This window comes from Zonotrichia leucophrys, chromosome 2, assembly GCF_028769735.1.
Source record: "Zonotrichia leucophrys gambelii isolate GWCS_2022_RI chromosome 2, RI_Zleu_2.0, whole genome shotgun sequence".
In the NCBI taxonomy this organism is placed as follows: Eukaryota; Metazoa; Chordata; class Aves; order Passeriformes; family Passerellidae; genus Zonotrichia; species Zonotrichia leucophrys.
In genome coordinates, this window is record NC_088171.1 from 122,932,957 (window position 1) to 122,959,532 (window position 26,576).

The 26,576-nt window shown below is 36.6% G+C and overlaps 1 protein-coding gene across 4 annotated transcripts in view; it reads left to right on the plus strand.

Annotated features, from left to right (window-relative positions):
• ZFHX4 (zinc finger homeobox 4) overlaps positions 1-26,576 on the plus strand; it is a 149,519-nt gene that overhangs the window by 47,534 nt on the left and 75,409 nt on the right. The gene's annotated exons all lie outside the window — the stretch shown is intronic.

Sequence of the window (26,576 nt, forward strand, 5' to 3'; positions counted from 1 at the left end):
ATTAGACTTGGATGGTGAAATCCATTGTTGACTCTGTATCTTGCCAGCCTTGGGGTTTGGATATAGCAGCTGTGTTGTAAACTGAGGTTTGTGGTGGGATGGACAGGTGGTAGGAATGGCTAAGGCAGCACCACATAGCTGTCCCACACTCACAAGCCATGCTGATTCTGCTTTTGGCTCCTGAGGTAACCCAAGGAGTGATAAGCATCCCTTGGTAATGTCTGTGATATTTGTGGCTGGTTGCTACATGGATAGATGTTGCTTCTCTTTCAAATTGGCTTCTCTCAAATTTTTTTGTCTTAGAAATGTCTTCCAAAAACTGTGCCCAGTCCTGCTGCTGCTGAAACCTAGAGTCAATTGCAATATTTAATACATTTAAACTTTCGTGCTTTATTGGTTAGTTTTGGTTTGACACCTGGTATATTTCTGTTCCCTGATTGATTGCAAATGTACCATTAGAAATGGGCTGTTTCATGAATGCTAAGTTTACACATTCAGAATGTGTTTTCCCTGGATATTCTGCAGTATGTGTTTAAACATAGCTGTTTCTGAAACAAATTCCTTGCTTGGGTCAGCAGATTTAATATGGAGAAATTCATGGAAAGCAAACAGCCAAGAGGTGGGGCATGGAAGGAACTAATTCAAGAATTTCAGATGAATATAGCCAGTATTTTCCATCTCTCCATCTTTAATCTCTCCCTCTTTAATTCTAAATGCACAACTTGCAGAACTTAATGGCCTACAGGTTACCACCTTCAGATTTGCTGTGAAAAGAGAGGTAAACCTGTAAAGTTTGATGAGAATGGATCTGCCAGGAATATAGGTGTCTATCCATTGGCCAGTTTTTCTGACAGCAAGTATTTTGCAGATGCAGTTTCAGTTCCAACTCTCTCAACTTGCCTCTAGTTGCACTTTTCACTCTGTTTCAAGCTATAAAGACTGAAAGGAGTCAGACCTTAAGTATCTCTAAAGCCTCACTTCATATACATAATTCAGATCAGCTAACAATGTCCTGGGCTAAATATCAATTGTGTTTTTAGAGAGTGGTTGGCAAATGAAGAATCTGTTTTCTCATTTTCTTGATCAAAAACTTCAATTTTTGATCATTCCACCAATCATCAAGTTGCACATGCCCTTCAGTTTCTTACAGGGTAAAAGAAATAGAAGATGGCCATGCTTGGGAGAGTTTTTTCTAAGAAAATAAATTTTGATGGCTTGGGTAGCACTACTATTTATTAATGTGCATTTACTTAGCAAAGCAAAAAAAGGTTGTGTGTGTGTATGTGTGAAGAGAATCTTATTAAGTCTAAATAAATAGACTGTAGAAACCATGGTAATACTTTACACTTTGTAAAGCCTTTATTCGGAGGCTTTCAAAATGTTTTAACAATGTTAATTAAATTCAGTGCTCCTTCATTCTGTGTTAGCCTAAGTGCATATAGGGCCATCTTCATGTACATACTGGTAGAATTGAAGAAAGCTCGTGTTCAACTGTGTGCAGCAGCAGTGCACTGCAAGTATTTTCAAGGCAGGTGAAAAAAAAAGCAAAAAAAGCCATGCTCAAGTGAAACTGCACAGGGAATTGCCTGTAGGTAGGCAAAACATAATTACAAGTTGAAATTTGGCCAAGACATTTGTCTTAACGCTCTTCCTCCTTTGAAAAAAATGTGCCACGTACTTAATAACTTTATTAAGTACAAGCAGTTGTGAAATCTGTTCTTTGTTTCAACCAAAAGGAAACATTTCCTAACAGGACGGTGCTGTTAAACACCAAGCTAGGGCACTGACTCATTACTAATTTAGACAGAGAGCACCATCAATGAATTACCAAAACTCTTTTTTGTAGCACTGGTGTTTTCCTTGGAGATCTCCCCTCCGAGTTCTGACCCTGCTTTAGCCTGCGAGATCTGAAGGGATCACAGCACAAGGTGGTATGGCTTAGGGCTGTATATAAAATGATGAAGGAGAGAGTGAAACCCAGCCATGTGCTCCCTTTACTTGACACTGTAGTAGGAGAGGGAGGTGGCATTCAGGGAAACTCAGAGCTACTATTTTTTTTTTCTGCAGTAAATAATCAGCCTGTGAAATTCACTGCTGCAGTGGGGGGTTATCCGGATAAACAGTTTATCAGGATTTTTAAGAAGGATAAGGGCATGAACATTAATGATGTTTCTGATTATGTGGGCTAAAACAAAAAGATACAAGAACGTTTAGTTCTCTATTATTATTGTTAAAGTCAGGATATAAACAGACTGTCTTCTAGGGTCAGGCAAGGATCCCTCATCACACTGCACGTTCATTGAGGCTCTCTCAGGGCTTTCATTTGTACCCTGCTTTTTTGTGGATCTGACATTAGCTGTGTGCACAGAGAGCATGTGGGAACACCTGGGCCAAGGGGATGATTCACTGTGTTGCTCCTGCATTTCCATCTCTCCGTCTCCCTCAGTGACTGTTCTCAAAGGACAACGTTAGACTTCAAAAATGAATACAAGAACTGAGTGTTTCAAATGTAAATAAGATGCCTTTCTGTTCACAATTTTAGTCTCACTAAGGAAAGGTACTACTCCAACAGTAAACAACTGAATCTGCATGTCTGGGTTATTTTGTTTTTCTTTGTCAGCTTATCACTCAGCGTGGGAGAGGAGTGTCTGTGTCATAATTAGTGTTTCATTTATTTAATTTGGAAGTACAAACAATAGACAGAAAGGGCCATTTGACAACTAATTAATTTGTTTCTGCTCAAAGAGCATGACAAAAAGTTTGCCTTCAGATGAGCATTCATAGACTGTGGGTTTGCATTTGAGTAATAATTCATCAGCATTTCTCCATAGATAATTTGATATCCTCCGTACAACATGTAAAGGTACAGGATTTGAATATATTTTTTTAAATTTGGATGACTAATGTAAACTCTCTGATCATTCTAAGACCAGTTATGATTCAGTACCACACAAGATCTCTCCACATTTCTAGGAAGCCCAATTTTATTCCACCTCTTGGAAGAGGGTGAAGCATCTGCAGCCTGGCTCCTGTGACAGCTAGTTCTGCAGAGCCCACGTGGCACCATGTGAGATAGGCCTTGACTCAGGTTACTGTTTTTCACAGCAGTTTTACAGGCATCACAGTAACGTGCTACCTCTGAGTGCTAGCTGTTATTAATTGTTCTGTACACTCTGCTCCCAGCAAGGATTAGGAAGACAAACTCCAGTGTTGTGAACGTTATGAGCAGAATAAACAATCCAGGCCTAGGGAGGCTGTGTGCTGATAGCTGTCTGGGTCCTGACAGCATCTCTCCAACCAGGGCCAGTCAATCTGTGTGTGGAACCCAGGTCTTAAATGGAATAGGGGAAGCAGGGGTAACCTTCTGCTCTGCAGGGATTTGTCCCCATGCAGGGCTGGGAGATGGCAGGGCATGCACTTGGACTCTCTGCTAGGAAGCACTGTAATACAGACAGAGTATTACAGAAGTGAGCAGAAGATTTGAATTGCAATAGAGGGATCTGTCTTCTTTAGGGAGAGCCATGTTGTTCAGCATGGTATTTTTCACATTTCCCTGTTTTCTTTCCCTGCAGAGTATTAATAATGTATTGGAGAATTCACAGACGTTAGTATGTCAGTGGGACTAGAAGAAAAGCTGTAGGAGGGAAAGGTTTTGCTTGACCCAAAAGAAGAGGAAAACTTCTTCTGGTAGAAAAAAAGAAAATGCATTGATTATTTGAGGAAAGACCTCAAAGGGAAAATTGAGATGTGATTTTTTCCAGACATCCAGGCTGTGATGGTAAGAACTACAGAGGAAAAAACGTTACCCCAAACAATACTGGGCAGACCCTGGAAGGTAAACCAATGTGGAAGTCAGTCAAAGGCGTTCAAATAAAAGCTTCTTCAAATAAAGTCAAAGTAGCAAGAGAAACAAGACTACTGCAAAGTGAAAATGAGAATGAAGCAGTTTTATTAACACTGTTCAGTGAATGAACTAGCATTTAATAGGTTTTTAACATATCTTCACATATCTCTGCAAAGAACTGTAGTTAGTAATACTGGTATTACAAGTTAGTGATTGTAAATATTAATTATAATAACACTATAATGTAATCACTGTAATGTACCTTTTAAAATCAAATATCCTAGTAGAGGAATCAGATTTTTCTTTGTTATTTCTAGTCTTAACCAGAGGTGTGTAGAAGGGGGAGGGAATAAGGATTATTTTAATCCCCAAATCAGACATGGGTATGTGAGTGGGCACTGGCATGCAGACCAGCTAAATCTAGTATTTTGAAGCAATGTATAGTAGCTCCAAGTGTGGACAATGATAAATAACATTGACCTAAAACAGGACTGATTTTAAGCCACCTTCACTTATCCAGCTTCATGGAGGTCTGGAAATAGAAGTTGATTTTACTTTGTATCACTCTGTATATGGGTCATTAAATGATTTAATATACTTAGAAGTGAGATGCCCGTTCTGTTAGCCACTTTTTTCCCTTTGTCTTATATATTGTTACAATAGCTTAGAATAAATTAAAAATGAACATGTCAATGACATTAAAAAGAGAACATAAAATAGTATTTACATTTATCGATCACTTTCTCAAAGCTCTGAACCACAGCTGTTTGAAACAAACAAGCATCTTCCTAACTCTCTCCTTTTTACAACTGTCCTTTGCATCGGGGATCCAAACCTAAAATAACATAGTGGCATTTGGAGACAGTCTCAGAGATATGAGAGTTTCACTGGATACTGACACAGTTTTCGAGTTTGGTTGCTTTGTTTTGGGTTTTTTTCTGTTGTCTGTGGGTTTTTTTCCTTTTCTTCATTATTTTTTTCTCTTCTATAGCAGTGGTACTTTTAGGTTTTGCTTGAAAGATTTTGGTACTTCAGACAAAGAGGAAGCTTTTGTCTCAAAGGCTTGCAGTTCAGACCCTTCAATAGAGAAGGATTATTTTCCAAAACATTTAAATTTTTTAATAAGAAGCAATGAGACAGGCTTTTAGAAAATAGGGCTGATGTAGCCACTATATAAGTAATAAAATAATGAAATAAAACTTCTCAACCTCTCCTACGTTATGCAGTAGTAGTAAGTGGAGTTTCTTTTTTTAAGTGCATGCCCAGGTCAGATTCTTTTCCCCTCAGTGTTTTTTATTAAGAGTTTATCTTCCAACTGTTACAAAATATCATGGACCCAAAAACAAAAACTCAGCAAGGAAAGCTCAACTGGTATGAGATGTGCAAATAAGACACTGGTTTTCCTTTTTTTTTTTTTTTTAATGGAAATGCCAGATGACATATCCAAATAAGCACTTGAAATATGCTTGGTAAAAGTTTATTAATAGTTGCCATTGCTACAAGTCCTCATGTGTGCCCCTTTGAAAAACAGTGGTCACTTATTAAAGACTAGAGACAGAACATTTTCTTGAACAAAGTTGTTAATAAAGCACATCAAGACTTGTTTCAATAAGTATTGGTCTATGAATACTTCATGTGCTAATTTAGGGTTTAGAGATATTTAGTCATACAAGCCCTCCAGTCTGAAATAGGCATGTACCTTATTATTATTATTTAAACACTGGCCTTTTATATTTAGAATATATTTATAAAACATACTTGTCCTCTTCATAAAATTAAAAACATCTGCTGTGGCTTTTCAGTTAAAATGTTGTGGACTTGAAAGTCTGGTGGTAGGTCAGTCTGCCATTTTGAATGGCAATTAAGCTGACAGTGCACCCTGTACTAGTGAGACTGTGAAAACAAACAAAAAAGGCAGATGGTTCATTTAGTTTAGTAATTGTAATTTGTTGTTCATTAAAAGCAATTCCCACACAGGCATTCTCTATGCAGATGGAGTATATAGAAAATTTTATTCTGCCAACCTGTCGTAATAATTATTTTTGTTAGTGTAATTTGCACCGACATTTGATAGGCAGTTGATTAGAGCAGTATGGTTTCATCAGAATTAAAATTAATTATAAATTTTGCTGCTTTCATTAGTGTGCTTTTATAACTATCATGACCAAGCAGCAGGGGTTTGGCTCTGAAATACCGAAAATCACAGCAGCATTTGTTGTGTGGAGCTTTTTTCCTTAAGATGACTGAACCTTTTATTAAGGGTTTTTGTTTGAGGTTTTTTTATACCTACAGAGGAAGAAAATTAGTGGCAAAACTGTTAGGATAGTTCTAAAATATGCCTGTAATGTAGGAATGTGCAGAGTTTAAATTCAGTAACGAAGCTTGAGATGTTTTTAGTTTTCTTATATGTAGGGATTGCATTGTAGCTCCAGACATTCTGATAAATAGAGAAAAACCTTATGTTCAGTAATAGAAATGCCCTTACAGATAAAAAACATTATTTGCTAATAGGTTTTTAACAGGGATTTTGTCTTCCCTTTAGAGTATAAAATTATGTTAAATAAACTTCAAAAGAAGGAACGTAGTGCCCTCTTTATGATTATAATTACAGAGCTTCTTATTTTGATAGTCATGATAAAATAGTTCTCTTCTAGATGGCTCAAATTGCAAAAAAATTCTTCAAAAATAAATATTAGAACATCTTGGTACAGACATAGACAATTCTCATGGCAAATCTGAAGGGCTGAGTGCAGCATAGATATTTTACCTCAGTACGTGGTGTAGCACTTCTATCAACCTGCAATATTAGGAAGTAGATAAATATTGAATGTAAAATACAGAATACAGTCCTATGAGATTCAGTTTGCTTTTATTGTTTTATATCCTGGTATTTTTGTTGGTTCATCTGTGAGGGTTTTTTCTCCATTGCAATTTAATATTGCTAAGGCAGCAGACAGTGAGAGTTGATGTCCTTGTCCTATTCAAGTCAGGGGCAGCTCCATCATTAATTTCAGTTGCTCCATATAACCTATGGAAAAAGCTAATATTTTAGAGAAACAGATGAATAGGGTATAATCAGTACTGGTTTACAGCTTTTTTTCTTCTAGAGACTAGGGTTATTTTATGTTATAATTCTGCTTTGTCTGAGGTACAGTATCCTCTGGAGTGTAATTCCCCTTAGAGTTCCCTTAGACTTTAAGTCAGAGCATGCTTGACCTACTAATTTTCATTAATACATTTCTCTCTCAGAATCTTAAATTTATAGAATTATCTATATCTAGGAATGGGGCTGGGAAAAGTAGGGAAACTCTTCTGGTTTGTAACTTGACTCCTGTTTCTGCAAAATATGAACAAGACAGTGTTTATTGTAGTCAGAAAAATAGTTGGCATGATTGTGCGTAAGTGAAGAATCTCTGGATTGTCTCAAAGTGTTAGCTGCCCATTTGCAGACAAGCAAGCTTTTAGTGTGCAATTTAGGTCAATGGATAGAGGGGAGAAGATGTGTTTAGGCGACAGATTTTAAATCACCATAATATAAATATGCTTCCCTTTTCATCCGGAATTTGCTTTCTTTCAAGGTAATTTAGTGGAGCAGACATGCACTTATGCCTGTCTTTGTAATTTTAGGGATTAGGATAGTGAGGATTAAATGCTGACCCTTAATCTTCAATATCAACTTTAAGAGCGAAATATAATATGCAAATGGAATACCTTCATTTTGTGTTTATATATTTTAATCTCTGTAATTTAGTTTTAAGAAGATGGAAACTCATCTTTGCCTTATTTATTTTGAATCCCAAAGCAAGATGCCATTAAAATCTTTATCCCTGTATCTTAGAGGATAAATGTTTATCCTTTAGGGATTAAAATATAATTTTTTAAAAAAATGAGTTTAACCTAACACTCTTACATCAATCCAAGAGTTTTGTGTGTCTGATTTAAATGTATCTTTGAGTGTCATGTCAAACATTGATAATGGGAAAAAATAATTCAATGTTTATTTTCAAACATCGGTGAATGGATTTTGCATTAACAGAAATCAATTGGTTACTGTACACCAGATCAGTTTTGATCTATTCATTCTAAGCTTTTCCTGAAAATTCTGGATATATTCAAAGTACAGAACTTGAAGAGAGAGTATTTATAAAGATTAAATATTCTGCAATTATAAACAAATAGGATACCTCAACCACTACAAATGATTGATGCAGTATTAAGGAATCAGATCAAAATGAAAGATGAAATATGAAAAACTGGCAAAAAATGGATTTTTGAAATAGTCTTGTTTTGGTACTAATACTAGCAATGTAAAATGTAATTAAAAAATTTGACCCAATTAGATTTATATTAGATGCCCATATAGATTGTAAAAAAAAAGGTTTATTTTGACATCACCATTCCTAAAACATTTTTCAATCAGGCTGTCTTATTGATTGCTTTATTATCTGCATATCTCCTTTCTCTACTTTTGCTGATTTTAACTAATGTGGCGCTTTGAAGGTCTCGAATAATTTTCATCTGAGTTTTTTTTTGCACTGAGGATTTAGAACAGTTGAGTATGAGCTGTACTTTAAAAGTCTGTATCATTAAATGGTAAATGAATAATAGCAATGCGCCACATTCCAGCCCAGTGAGTCATCATCCAAGGACCCTATTCTGACAAGAATAGTCTTACAAAGAATACTTTCTTCTGTGACAAATCTTTCAAGTATTTTGGTGTCCTTTGGAGAGTAAGGTACTGCCTGAACTGATACAGCTGTCAGAATATGGATCAGTGAGGATATTGTGGGAGCTGAAACACAGCCTGAGCAATATAAAGGTAAATAAAAATCTTACATATCGACTTTGATTCTGTTATGGCTTTAGAAGTGCATTGGATTGCTGCACATGGTTCGTTAGGAATCACCTAAAACTTCTGTTATTTACAGATTAATTCCCTTGAGAAATATTAAGGAAGCAAATGACTTTGTTCATAGTTCTGTCTCTCTGTCTTTGGGATGCTTTCTGTCCCTGAAGTGACTCAGGGGAAAATTTTAAAAATGGGCCTTTTACCTTAAGGATAGAGGCTTGCTATCCTATCTCTCTCTTCCTTAGACCTTATATAAGGGTGAGAAGCGAATTTGTGTCCTTATCATTCCTAACACTTCTGTAAAAGCCAGAAAGATCTGTATTTTACAATAAATTTGGTTTTTTATTAATTTCCCCAGTTGTATTGAATGGGGAAGACCATACTGCAGAGCAGAAGTACAGTTTAGTTTTCATTATGGTCCAGTAGAGACCTAACAGTTGCCAAGAGATTTAGTCCTGCTGTACTGATCTGCACCTGAAAGATTTTGAAAGTACTCAGCAAGAAAGGTCAAGAAAAAGAGATATTACATGCTATCCTATTGTCAAAGGTAGCCAAGAGGCATATATAGTATTTGAAGGCCCATTAAAAATGGTAACTTTGCATATCAATAAGTCATCTGGGCAATTTGTATTTATGCTAGACTTAGTAGCATACTTCAACAGCATCAGAACATCTGATAGTGGTCACTTAGTCCCTCCATCAAGGATCATATTATACTTCCTAAAAGTTTGTCTGTGTTAATGGAGTATATCTAGAGGATCACACACTGTTACAGATGACATACCTGGAGGTGGATTTTTCTTGATGTTTTTTGCTAATTTCGTGTTATATTAGGCATGAGATGTCAGCAGCAATGTCCTCCTGTGCAAAAGGAGAATCTATTTTAACTGTGTGTTGGTGTTGATTGCTCAATGTGTTTTTGTGATGCTTCAGTCAAATCTTTCATCTGAGTGTCAGGGATATTCTTTATATATTTCAATGGTGTTAGCTCAAATTAAAGCTATATGTACTAGGGTAAATAAGTGAGCTGTCTCATATATGGATGTATGGGTAGCACAAGTTATGTGGGTAATCAAATGTACCTAACAGACCAACAGTAGTTAAAAAAATTAGGTGTGCTTTATGGAATAATCAGGAACAGTCATTAGACAGTAAAAGGTTGCAATTTTGCACTATATTCAAAATAAAGGTATCTGCCAGTATAACAACATGCTGTTCTGAGTTTCTAAACAGAAAATAATTTTTCTTTTTTAAAAAGAAAAATAAGATCCTTTTCCTTATTCCATCCTTATAATATTTTAAGCCCCAGTGGTTTGGAACTAAAAAAAACCCAGTTTTTTAAATTGCATAAAGAAAAATGATGAAGGAAGTTCTGCAGATTTCTCAACTCAACCCACTTTCTGGAGGAGTACAGCTGATACCATGATGGTGTTGGTACCTCACAGAAACTGGAGAATTTTTTGTTGCAGCAGCTGGATGCTGTGGTCAAGGGACTTCCAGTGACACCAGCTCATGATGCTCAGAGTTATAAAACTTACCTAGAACCTGCTGTTAGACACTGTCAGGAGGGAGAGGCAGAAACTGAGACAGCATGCAGATACCAATATTTTAGTTAATGGTTTTGATGAGAACATGTTAGCTACTACATTTTAGGCATGACATAACCAAACAATATAAACTTTCACATTAGAACCTTGCCTAGTTAAAACCTAAGATTTCTCTGAAGGTTTAACTCAACGTAGCTGAGTGAATGGCTTTTTAGTTGTGCTAGGAAACATATTTTGATGTGTTAGAAATCCCCATCTAAAGAAATTCTTAAAGATTCACATAGATAGGAACTAGCAGCAGCTGCAGTGTCAAGAGCATAAGTGCTATCTACAGGAAAATTTGCTAAATAAGTGGGCAGTTGCTTTCAGCATTAGCTGCCATTTTTCAGTGGTCTTCACAAGTGGCTGTGAGTAGAAACATTACTGTTGCCCTTGAGGGAAGTGCACAAGAGATGCTCGTTTGAGGGCATTAGGGCTGACTGTACAGCCCTCATTTGGGACCCAACTGGGTGATGGAGCAGAGCTCTGCACCAAACCCTGGTCCTGCCACAGCCTGTTGATGTTTGGAGGGTCAGGCACCTGCACCTGCTGTCTTTGGCTGCTGCAGGTTGTCACAGGCATTTGTAAAGATACAAATCTTCAAAGGCAGCTCAGATTTGTCACAGATTTAGGGAAAGGCTGCATTCAGGTAACTTTTTTTTCTGGAGGAAGAGAAGGAAAAGCAGTGTGAGTGCCACACAGAAGCACACACAGCTGTGATGAAAAGCAATCATGTTTGTGCCTGACTTGTGGATGTGCTATATCCCCAAATATCCCTACATTACAAGTGTGAAAGCCTCAAAGCAGGTATGTCCATCCAGCCCCAGAATGTATCTGTGTATATCCCTACATGCTGTGGTGAACCACTGTAACCTTGTCCTGTCTCCAGCCTTACATCATTACCACTTATCCCAGCCCCACTTTCTTCAGGCAGTAGGAGAGCTGTATGACTCACTGGCCTTATTAGAGTAATTGGAGAACTTTAAGTCTCCTAGCAAAATGTCCAAAGTCACTGTGACATAAAAGATAGGGAAAGCGAGCAACAACAAAATACTTTGGCCTAATAATTTCTTCTAATCCCTTAGACACACTGATTGTTGGGATAGTCTCCATGGCACTAACCACCAAAATTGCATGAAATATTTGTTGAGGAGTAATAGCTCCTTATAGAGTTCACTTCCAGTGCTCAAAAACTGTCCTCTCAGAAACAAGCAACAGCCATTATAACCTCTGGGACCAGTCTTGCTGTAAAATCAATATTTGAAGGTAATCACTTTATATCTGATGCATGAGCCCTGGTGATTTTACTGGCCGCCTGTTGTTAATATGGACCACTGCCTAATTGTCATTCCAGAAGAGGATCCAGATGTCCCTTGCTCTCTCCCTCCAGTCCACCGTGGCTTTCATTACCAGAAAAAAATTCCTAAAATGTGATATCATGTACTGTTAGAGGCTGAGCAGGAGAAAGGCCATCCCCCTTGCACCTTTAGGCTAGTGAACAGATTTTAAAATTAACACATCTCCTCAGCACCACAGACGCATGTGATTTCATCTGCTAGTCCACACGCAATCCCCCTTGAATATGCTTCAAGTCCTGCAAGCCTGTGTCTTTTGCCATAAAATCTCAGTTGTCATGCCTCTGCAGGTTGTAGCAGTGGCATAGGAATTTTTTTTCAGCATGTTTGCTAATGGAAGGTGTGAATGGGACATTTGACTCCTGACTTCCACGGCTGTATTCCACATGCAGTATTCAAATACCAGCACAAAAGGTATATGTGAAGAGAGGAGAAATTTACTTTAGCATTATTTATTATTATTATATTATTATATATTATTTAGCATATAAAAAGATACTTGTCTTTTTTATTTATTATTATGTATTTCCTTCCCATGGAATCACTCCAGTAATACCTGTGAGTCTAAATTACCCCATAGTACAAGATCTTGAGGTATTTAAAATCCACCCATGTGCTTGCTGTAAAGACTCCATAAGTGTGTTTTGTAGTGTTTTTCAGAAATATCATTGGCTGTTGAGAATTGCTCTTTGTTTGAGGTTGTCTTGTTATGGAGTAGGTAAAGATGCAGCTAACAAAGATATTGTAGACGGCTTTTTAACCCTAGAAACCACTCCTGTTTATATGAAATTTGAATTTTTTTGCTTAAATTTTATTGACTGCTAAAGATGATAGTGGCCTTTCAAGCCATGATTTGGTAGAGATACCCATAGCCTTAATAAACTTCTAACTTCTGTTATAGATAACATTTTCAAGAATGTATTCTCTCACCTCAAATTATGTTCATCTATGCTGGATATTCTTCCTCTCCTGTTTTTTAAACTAGACTTTTTGAATAATAGCTAAAGCTTGTTTTGCAAGGATTAGATTCTCTGAGAATTCATAGTCATTATTTTTGTCAGCTATGGAATACAAGTAGCCCAGTGTTTTATTAAAAAAAAAAAAGACCTTAAATAACTTTAAAAGTTGTGGGGACAAAAGACTTCTCTTAAGGTGGGGGAGGGGCAGTGCATGTGTTTAATACATAGTCCTGAGCTTTCTGTATATTTAAAGTAGATATATACCTTGCTGCTATGAATCTTTGACAATGTGCCAAGTGTTGCATTGCCAAAGGTATAGCATTTCATTTATTTCTTTAGGCTCAATAGCGGTTACTGGTAACATGTGTTTGTAGGGTGTCAGTTCTGATGGAATTTTTTTACCTGGCCTGTTTCCAAGTAATGTTGGTATGTGTTTAAAATGCTTTAAAAATAAATCAGACTTTTGTATTTCTGCAATAGAAATTCCAGGAAGAGTGATAAAGTGGGATTCACTTGCCATCACATTTTTTAAAATCTGTTTTGTTTATGGAAAGGGACTTTGGTCTTTCTATTTCACTTTTCAGTAAGCTAAACCAATATAATAATCAGGAATAAGTAGTTAAGACAAATATAAAATATTTTAAAAGAACTTTAAATAAGAAAAAATATTTCCCTCTCTCAGAACATGCTTTAAATGTTGCTTCCCTTGTGTAGTTTCTTTCTCTACCAGATCAGATATTTGTGTATTGCATCCCTGCAGACGTTCTTCTGTGGCTCTGAAACTTTTGGTGGGTCCTTTCTGAGACATGGAGACTTAGTATTGACCATCACATACTAAGACTTTAAGTTGGTTGCTGTGCACATCTAGGATCTCTTCTGGGGAGACATTGGACACATGTTGGATGTGTGATAGTTAAAGATGCTTAATAATACCATTCCCAGTAATTCTGTAAGGATTCCCAAGAGTAAGGAATAGGGCTGTGAAAAATTCAAGTCTGTGGGTCCTCAGGATGTTGCAGCCAGGGAGAACCTTCTGTAAGTGGAATTAAGATGCCTGCTGGGAGCAGAGTGTCTGCAGCAGCACTTGGATCATCTGATCTCTGCGTGCTTTCCCCAGGTGACAAACTTCCCCCTGGCTTTGTGGGCATCTGCTACCCTGGCCTCTTTCTCCTGTGCATGAATATATAAATCTATCACCTGGTAAGGTGGCCAGCAAAAGCTTGCCAGCACTTTGTACCAGCTGTTGAAAAGAAGTTGCTTAATGCAGATGCACTGGTTCATATACCTTACATCTGCATTTACAGGGATGCTGAGCACCTTCAGATGCTAGTCTGCTTTGTTTATTCTTTGTGAAAATTTGGCCTGTACTATCTCAAGCTGAGCTTCTAAAGCTGAAAATATACCCCTCAAAAGAAAAAGAAAAAAAAACACCCAACAACCTGACTGTTTTTTGGAAAATAACAGGCAAAAACCATGAGATACTGATAAGCTGGGTCAAATTCCATGTCAGTTATTTTTAAAGCAAAGAGATATTAAAATTTGGCATTTACTTTTTTCTGCCATAGAACCTCTTGTCTTTCTTTAAGGAAAAAGAGAGTATTTTCTCGAGGGTAGATTTACTGGTTATCCTATACTGTGGTAGCATTTTCTTTTTTTCCCCCCAAAGGATGTTCAAATTTAGAATTATTTTTTTAGCTTTATAGCATAACTCATTAAGTATTTATAAAGTGAAACAATGCTGAAAAAAATAAGTATTCAGTATTTTGTATTTACTGTGACTATGCAGTAGCAAATATTTACTGCTGCATTTGCTTCCAAGTTCCATTGTATATCTGGAAGCTTGATAATAACAGATCATATTTTCTTACCAAACTGATAATGTGTTATTAATTCAGATGAAAAAAGAGGTAGCTCTAGCAGATTCTTCTGTTTTGTCCCAGGTTTGAAATTTTATGAGAACCAGACTACACATTCCTCTGCTGTTAAGACAGTATTATTTTCAGAGATGCTAACCTGTTAGTGATTAGCCCAGACTAGTGTCTTGGATGCTTGTGGTATCAGAAAGCCTTTCCCTGAGGACTTTTCTGCTCCAAAGAGAATTTCCACATCTGAGCTTTAAAAAGATGGTCTGAACCTGTGCATATTCCCAAGTAAGGGTCAAATCCCATGAGTCAATGGGAATTTTGTCTGAGTAAAGACTGCAGGATTTGACCCTTCAGGATTTATTTGTTTCTTGTACAGATGTTTAAGTAATTTAAAATAAGGTAGCCCAATGTTCAAAGAATTAGCTGCCTAATAGAATTTTTGCTTCTAACCCCAGCTAATTCACTGTCTCTGCTTCTTGGTGTCTTTGCACTTAACTCATTCTATATGGTAAATTAAGGAAAATTCAAGCTTCCAGTGACATGATTATCAAGGAAAGTAAATTACAAATTATCTCAGACTGTATGTGGCCCAAAAGGTCATTTTAGATTTATTTGTAGAAAATAGCTATCATCTTTATGATATTACTATTGGTAGTGCCAGAAGGCAATTTGTTTCCTATATTTCTTTGTTGCTCTATTCAAGATTTTGCTCAGTGATCCTGATCATTGCCTCTGTATGTTTGATTGCTTTTACTATAAATGTGAATTTTTAGGGACCCATCTATAAACTTTTAATACGTGCTTCCCTCTGCAGCCTATCACTTCAACTCTTTGTTTTGTCTGGATGACAGCAACCATGATATTTATCATGGACAAGTTTAGTACAACAGTTTAATACAATCAGGACATCCCATGTGTTGTAACATTGATCTTGTGTTTTTACATGCAAATAAAATACATACTTGTTTCTGTGTATGTGCACTAAGACATGTAAGCATATGACAGCACAGAGTTAGGTTTCATCACATGGTTACCTGATGCTGTTTTCTACTTACTTGGTTAGTGCAGAATGTTCTACAGAAATTCAGTATCTGTGAAGACATTAACAGGTTTCCTATTATATATACTTGTAGTATCTGTGTGTCAGGTTTTTCTGCAAACATCTTGATTAAAAAAGGGCTGTAGTAAACTGTATGTGCAAAGTTGCTTTTATATATATATATTTTTTTAGTGTTTTTATTGCAAACTCATTGTTGTGCTTTATAGTCCATTTATTTAGATAAGCACCTTCAATCTGGAGTGTATCTAGTACTAAAAGGAAAAACCCCTACTGACCTGGCAGCAAGCAGCACCTATGAAAGGAGGTGGCAATTCAAAGGAGTCGGGCTGACCCCTATCTCTTTAGTATCCCTGAAAAACTTGGTGGCAAGAAACAAATTATCTTCTTCCTCACTAGGTCTGCAGTATCAAACCCTCTGTCTGAACTGTGTCTTTGCAGCATGGAAATGAAACAAAAGATGAAAAGGTTGTGGGGAGAGGCATTAAAAAGAAAAAGAGAAGAGACGGTGAATTTTTCTGAAAAGCCTTATAAGAAATTTTATTTAATAGTAAAGAACCTGGCTGCTAATTAGGAGGGGGCAAAGAAAGGAGAAAGAAATGGATTTTTGCTATCTGATAGGCTTTAATTATTTTTCCTCACTCACCTCATTGCTTGGAGATGAAAACAATAACTTTTGACACTTGTTTTTCTCCTTCCCTGTAAACTTGATATTTGCTACAGCCCCCATAAAACTTTTCAGTGCCCTGCTGAGTGTCTTTCATAACTAGTCATACAAAATGCCTTTCGTAATCTTTCTGCAGTCACAGTGGAGGAGAGGACACACCAGTACTAAAGTCATTGCTTCTGCTAAGGACAAGAGGAGACGGAAGCTGCATTTCTAAATTGGGCACTGTGTAGTTTTACTTATTGATTTACAGAGCACTTATTATCATAGTAGAACATTATAATGAACATAGCTGAAGAGTGAACGTTTGTTGAAACATGTCTGAGGCATTTTCTACATGTTGCTTGAGGGATGAATTAATTTACATGATGTTTTACTTTTAAAATAAAACAATTTATTATAGAAATCAAAATGTCAAATCTAAAGGCTCTTATCTGTGAGCTCTCATAAATTATTTCCTTGAAGCTTTTTTGGAGCAGGACTTTTCACATATTCCTCCCTCGAGCCTAAATTACACAAACAATAAGTAACAAGTTATTTTAAGTGTAATGGTAATTAACCATGAAAAAAGAAACTACTTGTTTTGATTTTAGTTGATTTTTCCCTTAAGATACAAGTGTCTCTTTGCTGTGGATTTCTGTTTCTTCATAATTTTAAGTTTTTGGGTCCTTTTTTTTTGGCCTTATGCCTTTCATTTTTTTAAGTGGATGCTTACCTGTGTATGCCATTAGTTGAGTGTCTCCCAGGCTGATTAGCCTCCTGTGTTCTTACAGTCTTTTGGCAGCAGCAGAATAGTGATTTCTGTTTGCATGCTGGTGAGGTTCTGGTGATGAGCCGTTAAATAAAATGATCTGTCCCCAGGCCAACCACTTGGTTCATTGCCAAACAGTAATCCAGTACAATTAAGTATCAAAGATTGGACTACTCCATTATTGCAAGAGATCTCACTGCAGGCACCTGGAAAAGCAGAGAATTCCAGAGGGAAAGAGTGATCGGGACATCTATTTTCACTGGGGTATACTAATTTCATTGGAGTTTGTTTGAACGTAGGGGATTTGGATATTCATATATTTAAAATTAGCATTTAATTTTTCAATTTCAGCTTTATTTTCCTTCCAAAGCTGGAGTTGAGAGAAGGAAGAGATGAAAGCAGAAAAGAACTGACTCAGTTTCTGAGACTACTTCTGGTGTTCTTGACTTCCTTATTAAAACACAGGATTTTATAGTCCCATTGTTTTTTTCCTCTTCCATAAAAATGTTGTGTCAGTTGCTGCTGTCATACTCGTGCACACATTTAAGCATTTAGTAGTGGCAACAAAGCTAGAAATTTGACAAATTATTAGCAAATTGTTTTCATTGTTTTCTTTGCAATTCAGTGCTGGGAATGCTGGTGTTTTGTTCTACTACTGGCCTTAGAAGTAATTATTTTTCCTTTTTCCAAAGAGCACTGAATTCTGATGGGTGCAGTTTTACTAGGATATGTGTTTTCTAGCCATAACATTGTAAAACACACCAAATCTAAAGCAACATATTTCTAAAGTTCTGTAAATAGAGCAAATGGGCAAACATGTCAGGTATTTGCACATTTTGCTGGCAACCAGAGCTAATCAGATAGAAAATTGCACCTAATGAACATAAAGGAGTGTTTAAAATCTTATTCATATATAATAACTTCAGAAAATCCTGCCTTTTGTTACTTTGAGCTAGACTGATTTTGCAGGAGCTTTTAGGTGTTCAGTGTGAAAGGGAGGAATTTGACCTTTTCTTCCCTGCAGAAACATAATTGTAGAACTCTATAAAATCACAAGAGTTTCCATGTTTTCTATACTTGAGAAAGTCAAAGTATATCTATCAATATAGGTATATATTAGATAAGTGTTAGCACAGTCCTCTGAAGACTTAGATAATATACAGGTCCACTGATGGAGAAACTGAGTCACAGGATTGTCAAATGATTTATTATGTTTTACAGCTCAATCAGAATTGAAAATACCTATCAGATATTCCCAATCATATTTCCAGCTGTGACTTGCCTCTCTAAAAGGCACTAAACTATAGCTCTGAGAAATATGAAAATATATGGGATAAAGAGAAGTTGGTGTAGTTTCACCAGGGGCTCCTCAAAGATCTGTGGAAGCCAGATCTCTCCAAAGTCAAAAATGAAAGATGGAAACAACCAGGAAAATTAAAACTCTTTTAAGACCTGGAAAAGTTAAAAGAAATGCAAAAGCAGAATGAGTTAATACTAGCCAAAGGAGCCAGGGGAAATAAGAATAGCATTTTAAATATATTGGAGAAAAAAAAGAAATAATGGAATGAAAAACTAAGCTTAATAATAAATGAAGAGTGTGACAAAATGAAAGCTGGTTCTGAAATGGCTGAGGCACTGAGCTACTTTAAAAATCAATCTTTGACAAGAAAAATAAAAATAGTATGGACATAATAGCTCAAGTAATTAAGACCTTTTCAAAATAGTTGTTGATAAAAAAAGAGTAAGGCAATACTTAGAGAAAAAAAATGGAATAAAGTGAATCAGCAGGTCTGGATGATAAGCATGGTGTGGTCTTAAGAGACATAGATAATGAATTTACATAATCGCTATTAATTATTTCTGAAAAGTAAAGTACAATTGAGGAATTATCATAAGATTGGGATAAAGCAAATCTAATACCAATCTTTAATAAAAGAAAGAAAAAAGAGTAATTCCGGTAATTACCATAGGGCTGCCTGTTGTTGTTTATAAAGCCTAGTGGTGTGGTAGGAACTATACTGAATCTGCAAGAAACAATCTTTACCCCAAAACCATTTAATTTTTGACTTGATATTCCTTAGTCAAAGATGACCTAAAAGTAGGGAGGTTAGATGGATGAGAGGAGTCTGAATACAGGGTTGGGTTGTTGGGGTTTTTTTTGGTTCATTCTCTATGCGTACATATCTTCATGACTGCATAAAGATTTGTGGTCCATCTGAAATAAAGACAATGATTAAAAAACACGATAACAAATATTATTGCTCTGACACTGAAAGTTTTACCCCATGGTTTCTCTTGTCTCCACTTGCTAAGCCCAACAGCATTTTTGGGAGGCCAATAATAACCAGGCAGGTGCTACTTGCCTCTTTCCTGCTGCCTGGCCCCTCTTCCTGCCTTATGTGGAGGTGATAAGATGGAGCTGTTCTTCCAAGAGTGCTTGACCATAGTTTGTTCCTGAGCTGTGCACACACACAGTATGGAAACACAGGTGAGCATGAAGATCAAGAGCAGAAGTGGTCTTCTGGGCTTGCTTCCCCATCCTGGGGGGATAGACTCAATCTCTCCTCCCGCTCCCTGGTCTCAAGAGGCTGCACCCAGGGGCTTCTGAGGTTTCAGGAAGAAGGAGAGACCATGCCATCTAGTGGAACTCCCTCCATTTTTTCCAGCTCTTTGAGCTTCATGGCAGAGAACATGGTTGCTCGAGGTCCAAGTGAACCTTGGACCAACCATTTCCTGAAGAAACACAGGAATGTTGTGTTTCCAGAAAGTTTCCAGAGAATATGATCTACTCAAGGGACTAAATGACTTTAATGGGAGAAAGTCAGGCAAAACCACTTGGAAACTGTGATTTAAAAAAAAAATAGTATGGAGGAAACAGCCTCAGAGATCTTTGCTTAAGTGAAGGGATAGATACAGAATTTTGGAAAATGTTTTGGGCAGTTGAAATGACTGTGAGTGTGCCCATATCATCATGTAAATTTTTCATTTGGTTGCAGGAGTTCAAGTGGTATTTTGGGGATGGACTAAGGTGTCTAGAGGCCTTCTGCAGTTGTGAGTGGCATACTTAATTTGTTAATCATGTGATTAAGGAAGGGGAGGTAAACAGACCATTAATTAAATCTTCAGGTTGTACTAAAACTGGAAGGTGTTGCCAACACCAGCGAGGACAGAGTGCAGAGATATAAAAAGTGAGGACAGGTTAGAAATATGGAGAGGAAATCACAAAATGGGATTCAACCTGGCAAATGGAATCTGATACATCTGCTGAAATAATAATGCAAAACACAGGTATTCAGCAGTAGAAAGATGATTGTAAAGAATTGATGTTGAAAAAAGGGGCGATAGCAGCAAATTTTTACAAGTTTGCAATATGATAGAAGAAGCAACTGCTGCTCCACCCCCCAACAGTTTTGTTCCTGGTTGCATTATGTTATAGACTAAAAATGGGATAGACCCCCTTTTTACAGACTGTGATAAGATATAATACTGCTCACAGCTTTAGGCATGTCATAAAACAATAATAGATATGAATAGGTATAGTAATTGGAAGCTCTCTCATAGTGAAATGAGACTGGACAATGAATTTTGAAGCATATAATAGGAAGTCATTCTGCACGGATGGATGAACGCTACTGTCTTTTTCAGCTTTAATTTTCATGTTTCCATATAAGGCGAGTAAAATGAACAGAAGTTATTGTTTAACCAAGTATCTTTGCACACCAAACATGTTAATTCCACTTTTTTCTGGGTCAGGTATTTCGTTAACCATGACATCTTGGCACCAAATTAGCCATAATAAACTGCCCCTAGCCCAAGTGGTTCAGTTCATTGCAAGGTGATCTGTATCAGGATGAGTTAGTTTTGTTTTCTGACACAGTAAATGAAAGAAGTTTGACCAAAAGAAAAGACCATTTTAAAACACACTTACCCTTACCTGTATGCTTAGATTTTTGGACATTTGCAGTCTGGGTATTTTTCAGCTGCTCAATCAAAGGCCACATTATGTGTGTGTAAAACTATCTATCTATCTATCTATCTATCTATCTATCTATCTATCTATCTATCTGTTTGTCTGTCCATCTATCTGTTCTATCTTTATACTAATATGTATGCTCCATTTTAAATAGTCCATGTGTGAAGCTTGGTAACTTACTCTGTAATTTGTGTAGGTGCCTTCACTTACCCTTTTACCTAAGTCTGCTTTTGTGGAAGAGTGCTGTCTTTGGCAGAAGCAGAAAAACAGGAAATACTGTCTTTTGGAGCAGTGACTCTTGAAATCAGGTGCAAAAGGATGAAACAGTTGCTGAGTTCTTCTATTGGTACAGCCATTGCTCCAGTCATGTGTGAGTGCTGCAGGCCTTTTGATTTTTATCCAGCTGATTTTCTCTTGTTTTGGTGATTCTAGAAAGTCAACCAAGTCCTAGTTGCCTTGGCCTTTTTGCCAGTGTTCTATTTCTTATACCCAAATGCATGTTTATTGCCTAGAGTTAATGCAACAGGCTGCTAGAGAACCGTGTCTTGCCTTTGTCCTTCACAGAACAGGAAATATCTGGATATTGTCCATTATAATTTTTCATGCCACACCAACTACTTCAGAATATAAGTACGTGTATTGACATTTTGATAAGAAAAAAAATGGAGAAATATGTATTTCAGTAATGTTTCTAATATAAAAGGAACCAAAAGAGATTTTTAGTTACTGATGCCATTGAAAATTCATTTTTATTAAAATGAAAGTCTCTACTGGTCTCTCTTTTACTTTATAAAAGTATCTCTTAATATCAGCACAAGAAATATACTTATTTGCTGACCTTCAGCAAAGTTGTCAATACAGATAAATGCTCTCTCTAATACTGATCATTTTTCTAGTAGTAGATGAAAAAGTCTAAATGCCTTATACCTTGTTGCTTGAGAAAGAACAGAAAGGGAATTTCGTCAGGAAAAAAATATTCACTTTAAGAGGTTCTGCTAGTCTACTGATACTTTAACATGTTTGGGGGTTTTTTTCACCCTTACTTAGATATATTAGCAATGTACCTATTAAGACAGAGACTCTTCAGGTCAAGTAGCCTGGTTATATTGTTATATTAAGTTATTTTAGCTTAAATAAGCTAAAATCATGCAAAGGACCAAAATTGCAAGGGAATAATCCAGTATGTTCAAGAAATATTAAATAAAGCAGTAGTTGCTTGTTTTTGCTAACAATCAAATTGAGTTATAAATAAAGGACTAAGCTCACAGTGAAAAGTGTAAATTGAGATGAATATTTAGAAACTCTTCTTTTTTTTCAACACTACTTGTGCTACATTTGTGTTCATAAATTTGCAGAATTTGAGTCTCCACCTCCTCGGTTGAATACGCATCTTAATACCTTGTTAAATCAGCTTGTTAAAACAGCTTTTGATGTACTGTGTTCATGTAAAGGTTTCCAATTTTTAAAATATATATGCTGGTGCACACACACAGCATTTAAGACCAGAACTAGGCTATTAAAGTTTCCTATTTCTCATCACGGCTAAAAAGGCCTGGAATTGCAGTTAGCTGTAGAATAAAAAAAGTAAGCTTCTTAAATAGGCTTTTTAACAATGGTAGCCCTTGTAGGACTCTTCTTATCAGTGTATTTATTTTTGTGTGTATCTATTTAAAGAGAGAGAGAGAGATTTTAAAGATATTGTTCAGCTACAGAAGAAAAAATAAGTAGGCTGGAGTTCCAAAAAGACTGGGTCAAGTCCTTACTACAGGAGAGAGAAAAGAGCCCAAGTTCTAGTGTCCATTCCCAGTGTTGTAGGTGCAGGTACCATAACTACACTGGGGGTAAGTGCAGCCTGAAAAACAGAAGGGTGGGAGAGCAGGTCCCTGAGGTTGGGTTCTTCCCTTGTTCCTATTCAAAAGCACTTCACCATCAACAAGTTGCAGGTCTACACTGGCAGAGCTGGTGACAGTGGGATTTTGTGTGGAAAGAAAGGATTCAGAGATATGATGACAGCTGTGTATCTGTATATAGATTCTTCCTGCAGACATAAGTGGGTAGAAACTTTTTGGAGATAGAGCTGATTTTAACGAAGGTGAAAAAACAATGAAAACAGTAACAAAGATCAATGCGGTTCTGTGATATTTTGTTTGGGGAAAAAAACCCTACAAATAGAGAAGATGGCTAGTTTAAAAGAAGGTTCAACACAGTTTTGTAATTGCTTTGCAGAACCATTTCTAATATTTTATTAAATAAGTATCTGTTTCATTATCTGTAGGATTGCTACTTTGGATGTTGGATTTAGGAAAACAGAGGTAACAGACAGAAACAGAATGCATGGCAAAGTAATTTCTTTATCAGCAGATTGCCTCTGTTGCAGGTATCCTAACTTCCTAGAGCTGGTTCACATTCTTGGTGGTATTTCCAGTTTTCTAATAGTTTCTGTCTCTCTTCTGCCATTTTATGCGAAGTACAGTAAATGGGTGAGAAATCAAATAAATACCCAAGGGAGGATCAAAATAATTTATACCATGTCACAGACATTTCAAGTCTTGCAATCTCTGAGCAGCCACTTGCTGAGCTAAGTAGCTCAGAATGGTAAAGTATACTCTATAAATCAGAAATCCAAGTCAGAGTTTCTGAAAAAACATTATTTTGCCAATGTTTTTATTAAAAACAGTAAAAAATATGTAGTTTGACATAAGCCTTTTGCAGACTTCAAGGAATTTGAGGATTTTGATAAAACAAACTTTATATAAATGAACAAGCCGTGTACTTAGAAAGATATATAGTTATCAATCTGTCTAATAATGATAATGGTATTTATGCAAAATACTTTGGCTAAACCCAAGATTTTACTGGGCAAATGAAGCTATATGACTAGCAAACTCTGGTGTATTTTAAAGGAATCTTTGTTAATTGTATATACAAATGAAATTAGTGACCACCAGAGGTAAAGAATGGACAAACTTAGAGCCCCAAATCTTCCCTTTATCTATGGACTCAATAGATAGAATATTGCTGTATAATTCTGTATTTCACAGTGATCCTCGAGACCATCATCTCTAGGAAGGAGGGAGACAGTGTGTTCCCCATATCCCAAACTCTGATGAAGCAGCAAATTAGTACCAGTTATGCTATTGGCTTTTTTATGATGTGAATGCATCTGGTAAAAAGGATGCCTACAGATTAGCCTTTACTTAGGCCAGTGAATAATTGTTACAGGGTAGCAATTTCAGCTTATTATTCTAGACTTTTAAATTTTTTGATAAGTGGCACCTAGCAATAAAGTTTTTACTATTGTCTAATGCAGATACCATGTCCTTTGATTTGAATGCAACCTTGTTCAGAAGCATTTGACTGATAAAAACCATTAACTTTAACCCCAGAACTGCAAGACAGCAAGGAAATTATGCTTATTTTGGTTAGTTTTATGCAGCATGGCTGGTGTCTGCTAATAACTGGCTATCCAGCAAAAAGCATATAAGAGGATGTGTACTAAATGATAAAATCGGGAATGTGATTCAAGTATCATTTTGGGTGGAAAATCTAGAAATTTAAAATGCTTTGTGGTTCTAACAGTAATGCTGCTTTCATTACTACTGTACCTCGAATCATCAGAAAGAAAAGCTTCTGAAGTTACGATTACCCATAAGACTTGTAAACCAGATTGATGGAAGTAATTGGTAAACTGCTTAATCAAGCCTTGCTTGGAGGTGAATAAGGACTGTAGGACAGAAAATGTAGGCTGTATAAGTAACCCAACAAGTCAGTAGAGTTCTTTTTTCTGAAAGAAACAAAGATAGCAGTAATTAATGACCCTGACTCTGTGCCAAAAAAGCTTTCTTCTGACAACTCCAACTTAATTAAAACTTAAGACATTTCAATGGCCTCAGAAAGCCCCTGATGGGGTGAACTCTTGCAAACTCGTGAGAAAATTTTGTAAATTAAAGGAAAAGATGTGTGTTACCACTGGTGCCATGACTCTAATCCCTGGCAGTCAAAGAATCTATTTAGCCAAAGCCTTTTCTTTTAACTGGCTCACACCTGCAGGCTTACTGGCACTTCCTCTGTACCGGAGAAGGCAGTTTTTGTGTTTTACGGAAGATCAGATAATAGGAGTCTTGCTGTTACTTTTGTTTTTGTGCATTGTTGATTAGGCTGTGAGTGTTGCAGGCACACTTGATATGCTTGGCTAGCTTGTGGGGGGAGAGCAGTGGCTGAATGCTTTAGGTGGTGCAACATTAGTGAGGATGGGCTGGCAAAAAACTAAGTTTATTGCAAAAGTGCTTCAAATTAAAACTCACAGTTGATGAGGCAAGCTGAATGGCAGAGCCTGCTGTTTTTCACAAGTCTGAGTTATGATGAACAATATTCTGCCCTGGACAGTGCTGGATTTAAACAAAATGAAATGTGGCTTTCAGATTCTCCTTGCTCCTTTATAATAATGTACTTTTCATTCATTATGGACCAACTGGTGTAAGAATGTCCCACAAATACCCGATATGGAAAGTAAAGCTCTGTTTGCACTGCAAGGAGACAGGCTATTTTGTGAGTTGACATGTGTGCTTTATTAATAAACATAGGATTAAATTCTAGAAATAGCAGCAGTTGAATACTAATTGGACTAAATAGTTACTTGATTTACATAAGGAGAAAAAGGAGTTTAAGTTCATCTCCCATTCTGGAAAGTGTGTTTGTGTGTTACATTGTGAAGATCTCCTCCATGCTCCACCCCTTTTCTGTGGCCTTAGGCAAATCCATGCACCTAACTCAGTGAAGAAGGCAATATTCTGGATTTGCTTTTTGTTTTTGTACATTTTGAGGTGATGTGCTGTCTGACTGGCACAGAAAAGCCTTGCTTGTGTAGGTCAAGGCTTGGGTATATTTTTTATATATGTATTCCAAAAGAAAGGATAGAGAGCTCAAGGTACTCAGGAGTCTCTTCCTTTGAACACTTCTCAAGATTTTTGATGAGGCTAATTATGATGTTTGTTTTCACAGGTGATGCCCCATAACATACAGGTGCTTGGGCTGACATGTTCTTTTTTACTGTGGCTTAGGGAACAGTGGGGGAAAATACAGCTACAGACTTGTAACTTTTTCATTGATTGGCATTTAATTCGCCACATCAAGCTGACACAAAAAAAAAAAAAAAAAAAAAAAAAAGAGAGAAAGGGGGAAGAGAAAAAAGGAGCCCGTAGGAGTTTTCAAAAATATAAAAAGTATACTATATGTGTCATGTCATAGTGTTGGAAAGATTCACCTACCAGTTTGTTAGTAACCACTTTCAGATGTTCAAAATGGGGTGGAGAAGATGGAGGGGGAACAAGGGGAAGAGGAAAGTAGAAATCAACGTTTGATCCAATACAGAAACTATTGTCTGCAAGAATTTCAGGATACCAGCTGTAATCTAACTAATCTTAGTCCAAATAAATACCACCTGTACCATTTGATATCTGAAGGAAAAAAAAAGCCCAACCTAATGTATTGAAAAGACTCCTGGAGTTGTACTGAACTCTCACCAATAAAGTGATTATTTTTGCAGTATGTTGCCATTCTTATTTTTGGAATATATTTGTTGTGCCTGTGAAATGGAAGTACCTTAGTTTAAGTAAAATATGTATTTAAAAAATAAACTACTGTAACAGAATATGTTTGGGAGTTGTAAAA